The sequence below is a fragment of the Rhinolophus ferrumequinum genome, chromosome X, assembly GCF_004115265.2.
Source record: "Rhinolophus ferrumequinum isolate MPI-CBG mRhiFer1 chromosome X, mRhiFer1_v1.p, whole genome shotgun sequence".
Classification (NCBI taxonomy): domain Eukaryota; kingdom Metazoa; phylum Chordata; class Mammalia; order Chiroptera; family Rhinolophidae; genus Rhinolophus; species Rhinolophus ferrumequinum.
In genome coordinates this window covers 30,316,283-30,325,974 of record NC_046284.1, presented here as the reverse complement: position 1 = coordinate 30,325,974, position 9,692 = coordinate 30,316,283, and the positions used below count along the sequence as shown (strand labels likewise).

The 9,692-nt window shown below is 34.3% G+C and overlaps 1 pseudogene; it reads right to left on the bottom strand.

Annotated features, from left to right (window-relative positions):
- Nucleotides 1-3,618: 3,618 nt before the first annotated feature.
- On the bottom strand, nucleotides 3,619-3,935 carry LOC117027279 (60S ribosomal protein L36a-like; annotated as a pseudogene).
- Between the last annotated feature and the right edge of the window lie 5,757 nt (nucleotides 3,936-9,692).

Below are 9,692 nucleotides of genomic sequence, written 5' to 3'. Positions count from 1 at the left end.
TGTCATTTTATTATAGTTGACATTCAATATTATTCTACTTGAGCTTCAGGTGTCCAGCGCAGTGGTCAGGCATCTACACAATCTATGAAGTGATGACCTGATAAGTCCAGTACCCATCTGGCATCCTACATTATGTGCGATGTAAGAGGGGTAGTAGACTTGGGGGGTTTAACACTTTATGAGGGGTGTAAATGTCTAATCATTATGTTGTTTGTACACCTGAAACTAATATAATTTTTAAAATGTTGCAAAAGAAGTATTAAACAACAAAATATTGTGTTGGATAATTTAGAAAATGAAAAGTACAAGGACAATGTTTATATGCTTTTCAGTAGTGACCATGGATAAGAATAGAGGTGAAATACAAAACTGTTCATTTACTGAGGCATTTCCGTGGGGAACTATATTACTATTATTTAAATATGCAGCAGTCTGACAATCTGATTTGATAGAGAGCTACAGCACAGAGATTTAACTAGTGCATCCCTATTTCAGTGGCTTCCAACCAAGCTATTCATCAAAATATTTTGGAGACCTTCAAAATATATACATGTCTGGTGCTGATTCTCTAATATGTTTAGGATGGCCTAAGGAATTGGTGTGTGTGTGTGTGTGTGTGTGTGTGTGTGTGTGTGTGTGTTTAAATTAATTAAAGTTTATTGGGGTGGAAAGTGTTAGTAAATTTACATAGGTTTCAGGTGTACCATTCCGTAATACATCATCTATATATCACATTGTGTGTTCACCATCCAGAGTCAGTTCTCAAATATATGGTGATGGAAGGAGAACTGACTCTGGGAATTTGTGTTTTTAAATATCTTTCTCTGGTTGGCTCCTCTGACTATTTGACACCCTTATTATCTGAGTTTCCTCAGAATGCTACCAGTATGTTTGTGCCTGATGTAAGTATTATGTTTACCTAATGCTATTTTATTATAATTTATTTCTTTTTCCTCTGGTTCCCAAAAAGGATATATTGTAGACATTTTATTCCAGATGACTTCTGGGAATGCAAATTTTCAAAACTTCAAAATTCAAAATAATAGATATAGCATTGACCTGAGTTCCTGAAAACTCTACATGATGGCATGGCTTATTTTTTTTAATTAATTTATTTTTTTGGTCTGGAGAAACAAGTACACCATTTAAAGGATAAATAAGAAAATGAATTAAAATATATTAAGTGTCTCCTGTGTGCCAGGAATTGTGGCGCTATATCACTTTGCATATGTTATCTCATTTAACCACCAGAGTAATTCCATAGTTATAATCCCTATTTTACACATGAGAGAACTCAAACTCATAGTAGTTAAGCCTTGCCCAAAGTCATACATCTTATAAATGGTGGAGGTGAGATTCAACTGTCTTTAAAACCAATGTTCGTTCCACTATCTCATATCACTTCTGCACTAGGTAATATGGTATGCTACATACTGTGGGTTCATGATGATAACTCATGACATGGCTTAAAACCAAAGAGGTGGAATGGGAATAGAATTATAAAGCAACATGATTGACGGTCTACAGAAGCGGTCACCAAGGTTATATGTGTTCATCTCAGGGGTTGCACAAGGTAATTCCATGTGGTACAGAGGAAAAAAATAATAGAGTTCCCATTTCTACTTATTTTCTATCAAAAATAAGACATATTATACTTTTCAATATTTTATAAACAGATTGACAGCAGTTTACATATGTGATTTAGAAAGATATATTTTGATATATTCAATATATATTTTATTGATTTAATTTATGTAAATTAATAAAATATGACATATAAAATGTATATACTCATATAAATTTTATTTATGTATAAAATTAATTTAACTTATTGTATGTATTATATATATATATATATATATATATATATATATATATATATATATATATATATAAAATTATTGATGGATGTTCTTTTTTGAGATGATAGTCTACAGAACAGCTGTGTTGGTCCGCAACACACCTATACTAGACTTTATCTGCAGGCAGAGGCCAAGATGCTATTTTATAAAGAAATGAATGATCTACTAGGAAGGGGTTAGTGCTCTTGCAATAGTAGTTGGTACCTCACAGAAAAGCCATCCTCGGTTTGGTATACAGAAGAGTGACTGTGTGCCTGTTTTCTGCCATAAGCACTAAAATGTAACCCTCTAGTTTCAGCTTATATATGACATTAAGAAATGAGGCCCATGGAAGAAGACGTTAATAATGGGAGAAGAATTGTTTAGTAATGACCTATAACAATCCACCTAGTTCTACATTTGTAATTATGCAAAGAAAACCAAGCATCATCAAACATTGTGAAAAACTGGAAACATAAAAGGAAGCACGACTAACCCTGAAAGAACTAGGAATAATTTGGAAAAAAAAAAAAAAAAAAAAAAAACTTTTAAAAATTATTCTAATTATATTTGTGAGAGAATCAAATTTCCCACTTTCATAAAATAAAAATAGTCACTACTCTATAAGAAAAGAGTAGTCAGAAAACATGGGAAATTTAAATTTGAGTAAAAAAAAAAGTAAATAGAATACATTCAAATTGAGTATAAAATGAATTGCAAAAATATTGGCTATCACATAGATGATGAAAGTTTTATTAGCAGACAGGAAGAATCACAGGACAGAACCATTAGTAAATTAATATCTGCTAGAATTAGATTAGTTCAAAAATTGAAGGAACAGAAAAATTGGTAAATATAATGACATGATAAGTGTTTTACAAGAAGATAATTTAAATATCAAATATTAGAGGAATACTTTTGGAAAATGAATGAAACCTTCAAATGTTTTCCAAAAATTACCTTCTTCATTTTCATGCTGTGAAATTTAAATGCAAAATATACTAGAATATTATCTTATAATTTAGTTAGGAATATTCAACCCCAACCCTCTCTTTAAAAATCAATACTTCTTTCATTCATTGTTTGTTCTAATAAATTAATGCATAGTCCTATTTGAAACATAAATGTTATTAAATATAAGATATATGATATAAATGAATATATATTTTTTCCAGACAAGTTCTCAATAAAACTTTTACTTTCCACAATTTTCCTAGCTATGAAATGTTGGTACTTGTTTTCAGTATTTTCACTTTAAGTACAATTTTTAAAAATATGGATAATGAGGTCTGAGAATAGTATGATTTAAAAAGCTGGATGATCTTAGTCATAGGGCAAAAAAGGCATACATTTCTTATGTCAATAACCAAAAAAGGAAAAACTAACAAACAAACAACTCTGAATTGTTATGCCAGGAAAAACAAGAATCTTTACCAGGATGTAATGATCCAAATATGAAACAAACTAAAATGTGGCGTGATTTTGAGCATTAAATGGAGTGTAAAATAGAAGAATGCTTTTGACTTTGATGCTTGAAGCATCTTGCTTTAAGAGGCTATATCATTTTTTCTGTAGATCCAGTAATGCTACTTGACTCTACAGTGAAATATATTTACATAATTATAATATTGAAAATTATAATACACATATTTATATAATTTTAATAAAAATAAAGAAGGAATATATATATATATATATTCCTTCTTTATATATATATATATATATATATATATATATATATATATATATAATTGTCTTCTTGATAAAAATATGAAGTTTAGAACTGGATCACTTGGCACTTTCTCTTCGTTTCTACTCCCAGTTCAAAATGCTTGCATCTCTTAATAGCCAGCATTCTCTTAGATCTGCAGCTGGGCTCAACACATTCAAGCCTCAAGACACTCTTCTTTGTAGTTTTAGCTTTTTTGCAGAAAATCAGCTTAGCCTGCCCACCAGAATTGCTCTGCTTCCTGTCATAATGCAGGTTTCCCTGCACAGAGAATCCTTGACCTCCTTGTACTGTGTCACTTTGTGAGGCTTGTGCTTGCCACATTTCTTACAGAAAGCACAGGAGGTTTTGGGAATGTTAACCATGTTTGCAAGAGTGCTATCAGAATGGAAAGCTGGAAGTTTTATATTTAAAATGCAGCACTTAATTTAAAAATTTTAGTCAATACAAAGGAAAAAGCCATGTTAACTCAAGCTGAGATGTAAAGCTTGAGAAAGAACACTGTACATTCTGATTTAGTGGGGAAGTCAATGGATGTAATTTTAAATCAATAAATTAAGAAATAGGGCTTTATAAAGATTATTAACAGAAGAATTATAAAAAAATATATATCTAACAGATACTGGAAACATTGTAGAAAGTCCTCTAATTGCACTGAATTCTTCATATTTAACGAATACTCGAAATTTGAGGGTAAAGGGGTTGGGGGGTGGGTGATGAGGATGAGGGGGATCAAATGTATGGTGATGGAAGGGGAGCTGACTCTGGGTGGTGAACACACAGTGTGATTTATGGATGATGTGATACAGAATTGCACACCTGAAATCCATGTAATTTTACTAACAATTGTCACCCCAATAAATTAAAAATAAATTAATAAAAAAAAGAATAGGAGTACAGCAGTTCCCCTTTATTCGTGTTTTTGCTTTCCTCAGTTTCAGTTAGCTGCAGTCAATGCTGATCCAAAAATATTAAGTGGAAACTTTCAGAAATAAACAATTCATAAGTTTAAGACTGTGCAACATTCTGAGCACCTCACTTCTCATCACATAGGCACTATTATCATCTCACATTATCACAAGAAGAAAAAGGGTGAGTACAGTATAATAAGATATTTTGAAAGACAGAAAGAAACCACATTGGCATAATTTTTATTACAGTATATTTTACACTTGTTATTTTATTAATAGTTATTGTTGACATATTTCTGCCTGATTTATAAATTAAACTTTATCATAGGTATGTATGTATAGGAAAAACATAGCATATATAAGGTTTAATATTCTCCGTGGTTTCAGACATCCACTGGAGGTCTTAGAACATATACCTCACAGATAAGGGAGGGCTTCTGTATAAGTATATTAGAGTTATTTTGATAATCACCAGAAAAACAAAAGAAATGACTACCAGATACTAAGACTGTTAATGTGATTATAGGGTGGATTCTTACAACCTTTTTATTTAATACCCTCTGTAATTTTGAAATTTGATTTCCATGTGCATGTATTACATCCTCTTCTTCCTCACCATATAATTCCATCCTTCTGAAGTAATAAAGGTAAAAATTTGATATATACCCATTCATACCCTTCTGTTTCCTAATTCTCACACACTCTCTCACTCATACACACACAAAGGCTGTTCTTTTTCTTATTTTAATCCAACTACGAATATATGATTCACATTACTCTGCAATTACACACACACACACACACACACACACACACACGTATAATGTTTTTGACATCAATCCAGGTCAATATATAGATTCAACTCACTCTTTTCATTAGTCGTAACATATTCTATTGAACAGAGAGATTCAGCACTGATATTCAGTGTCTGTTGTGATTGGTCAATGCCTTGTTGTGAAGTATTTTGAATATCACCACTGAGTAAACCCTAATGTATTTCATCTATGCATTATTTCTTTATATTCAGTTACTACTATGCTGAAAACACACACACACACAAACATGTATGCATGTGCACACATATACATACTTGCATACATACAAATATATTAGTGCTTTTATTTTTCTGTAGGTGAGATTCCCAACAGAGTGATTATTGAGCCAAATAATATGCATATATTTTAGTAGATAATGACAATGCTATTATTTTTTAAGGTGTAGCATTTCACAATCCCACCAGCAATAATGGGAATGTATTTTCTCCTATTTCTGCCAGTACTGGATATTATTACCCTTGTTAATTTTACCGTCAAATGGATAAAAAAAAAAAAAGAAAGTAATCATGTTGTTATTTTGATTTGAATTTCCCTGACCACTGGTGAAATTGAGTCTCTTTCCTCATGGATATTTGCATTTTGATTTTCTTCTCTGAATTGGCTGTTTGTAAAATTTGCACATACTTTTTTTTTGATGGAAAAGCTTACTCTTTAATTGAGGTAAGGTCCATTGCTTTGAATCTTTTTTTAATTTTTTTAAAAAATTTGTTATTAATTTCATGTGTACATACACTGTAATAGTTAGACATTATATCCCTCAGAAAGTGATAACCCCCCTCCCCCAATCTACTACCCCTCTGACATCACATACAGCCATTACATTTCCACTGTCTCTATTCCTTATGCTATACTCCACTTTTTGTGACTATATATATATATATATATATATATATATATATATATATAATTATATATATACATATATAATTATAGTTGACATTCATTATTATTCAGCTTCAGCTTCAGGTGTACAGTGCAGTGATCAGGCATCTACACCATCCCTGAGGTGGTCTCCCTAATAAGACAAGTGTCCATATGATACCCTACAGAATCTTCACAACATTATTGATTATATTCCCAAAATTTACTTTCGTATCCCCATGGCAATCTGTGGTTACTGATTGTACTCTCTAATCCCTACACATACTTCTATTTGATCATTAGTCTTTTCTTAAGCACAGAATCTTTTTGCTAATTAGTCATATTAATCCGTAGTTAGGTTCATCAATTTAGAAAATATTGGGGATATAATTTTATTTTTAAAATTATTAATTGTGGAGAATGGTCAAGATGGCAGAGTAAGTAAATGCTGTGCATGCATCCTCTCACAACCATATCAAAATGACAACTTAACTACACAAAAATCATCACTGAGAATCACCTGAAGTCTAGCTGAACAGAAGTCCTACAATTAAGGATATACAAAAGAAGCCATGTCCAGACTGGTAGGAATTGGGGAGATGTGGAATGGGCTGGTTTCACACCTGTTAATGGCAGTTAAAAATTGGAAGGTATATCTAGGCTGCAGAGGTCCCACTGAAGATTGAGGTGTCTCAGTCCAACCACAGCCTAGGTTTCCAGTGCTGGGAAAAGAAGTCACCACAATTCTGGCTGTGATAACCAGCAGAGATTGTGGCTGAGTGAGATGACAGGCTGCTGGAGTCCTAAGCGTTCTTCTTAAAGGGCCCATGCACAGATTTACTTGCTGGCAGGTTCACTTGCTCTGAGCTCCAGCAATAGGGCTGCAGCTTGAAAGGTGCCAAGGACATATGGGGAGGCACTGAATTGTTTGGCCTTAGGGTGAGGGATGGAGGGAAACTTTCTCCCAGACAGAAGTGCTGGCAGAAACCATTGTTCCTTTGTTGAGCCCTTCTTCCATTTAGTGTGCAGACACAGAGAGCCACCATATATGTGTCTCTATCAACTTGGCTAACACTGTTGCTCCAAACACAGGTTGTTCACAGGATTACCTGTGAACTTGACCCACCCAACATACAAGCCCACCCAAGTTGCTTCCAGTGGCTTTTCCATACAAATGACCTGTATTGGCTCATGCTACAGACTTTCCTAAAATCTCTCAAAGGTTCACAAACCCTTAACAAGTAGCATCTGTCTTTGGTGTGCCCTATACCACTTGCTGAGCATCCTTAAGCTGAGCATCGGTGGCAGCATAATTAAATTCGAGGCTTGGCTTGTCCCCGGCACCTCCAAGTTCAGTGCAGGTGGTGGCTTCTGTGAATTGCTTTGTTGTACTTTCCATGTTGCCTTGGGCAAGGGACAGGTGCAGCTGATCTTCCCTGCAGTGGGACCCCTCTCAGGGGGCCTCAGGGGGGGCACACCCAGTCATTGGTACACACATCCAAAGGGCAGATCAGGCAGGAATCAAAGTCCCACTAAAGTAAATCCTGCTCCATAGGGTCAGCCCCTGCACAACAGCTCCTCCACTATACTCACAACCAGACCTCACAAACAATGAACCCATGGGTCAATTCCTCCTACTGATGTGCAAACTGCAACCAAGGCTCAACTACAACAGGAGGGCACACAAAACCTGGAGCATCCAGCTCAGGTGACCAGGGAGATTGTGCCACTGGGCCCCAGATGATACTAAATAAGGCCACTCTACTAAGACTGGGAGACATAGCTGCTCTGCCTAATACATGGAAACAAGCACAGGGAGACAGCCAAAAATGGGAGACAAAGAAACATGTCCCAAATGAAAGAACAGAACAAAGCTCCAGGAAAAAAAAAAAATGGAGACAAGAAATCTATCTGACTCAGATTTCAAAACACTTTTATAAGGACACTCAATGGTATCAGGAAGAAGTTAAAAAAACAGATAGGAAACAACAACCAAAAAAAAAAAAAAAAAAAAAAAAACACTGAAGAATACAATAACTGAAATGATGAATACATTGGAGGGAATCAACAAAAGACTAGATGAAGGTTAAAGCAGAGCCTCCAAACAGTTACTTGGAAGACAATGAAGCAGGAAACACCCAATCAACAGCCAAAAGATGAAAGAATCTTTAAACATTAGGATAATTTCAGGGGCCTCTAGAACAACATCAAGCGTGCCAACATTCACATCATAAGAATACCAGAAGGAGAAGAGAGAGAGCAAGGACTTGAAAACCTATTTGAAGATATAATGGCATAAAATTTCCCTAAGCTGGCAAAGGAACGAGACATACAAGCCCAGGAAGCACAGAGTACCAAACAGGATGAACCCAAAGAGGCCCACACCAAGACACATCATGATTAAAATGCCAAAGCTTAAAGACAAAGAATCTTAAAAGCAGCAAGAGAAGTGCAGTTAGTTACCTACAAGAGAGCTTCCATAAGACTGTCAGCTGATTTCTCAACAGAAACTTTGCAGACCAGAAGGGATGGACACAAAATATTGAAAGTAGTGCAAAGCATGGACCTATAACTAAGATTACTTTACCTAACAAAACTGTCATTTAGATTCAAAGAACAGATAAAGGGCTTCCCAGACAATAAAAAATGAAAGGAGTTCACTATGGAACCAGTATTACAAGAAATGTTAAAGGGATTTCTTTAAAAATGTAAAAAAAAAAAAAAAAAAAAAAAAAAAAAAAAAAAAATATGAATAATAAAATGGCAATAACTACATATCTCTCAACAATTTTTTAAATGTAAATAGTTTAAATGCTACAATCAAAAGACATGGAGTGGCTGAATAGATAACAAAACAAGGCCCTTACATATGTTACCTACAAGAGATTCATTTCAGATAGAAAGGCACGCACACAGACTGAAAGTAAAGAAATGGAAAAAGATATTTCATGAACATGGAAAAAATTCTGGGGTAGCAATACTTATATCAGACAAAATAGACTTTAAAACAAAGGCTGTAACAGGAAATAAAGAAGGACTCAGTAATTCCACTTCTGGGTATTTATCTGAAGAAACACAAAACACTACTTCAAGGGAAATGTGCATCCATATGTTCTTTGCAGCATTATTTACAATAGCCAAGATATGGAAGCAACCAGGCTGTCCATCAATGGATGAAGAAGAGGTGGTATGCATATACAATGGAACTTCACTCAGCTGTAAAAAAGAATGAAATCTTGCCATCTGAAACAACATGGATAGACCTAGAGGACATTGTGCTGAGTGGAGCAAGTCAGACAGAGGCAAATGCCATATTTCACTTATATGTGGAATCTAAAAATAAAGGAGCAAACAAAACATAAACAAACTTATAGATACAGAAAACATTTTGATGGTTGCCAGATGGGAGGAGGGTTGAGGGGAATGGGTGAAAAAAGGGAAGGGATTATGAAGTATAAATTGGTAGTTACAAAATACTCATAGAGATATAAAGTATAGCATAAGAAATATTGTC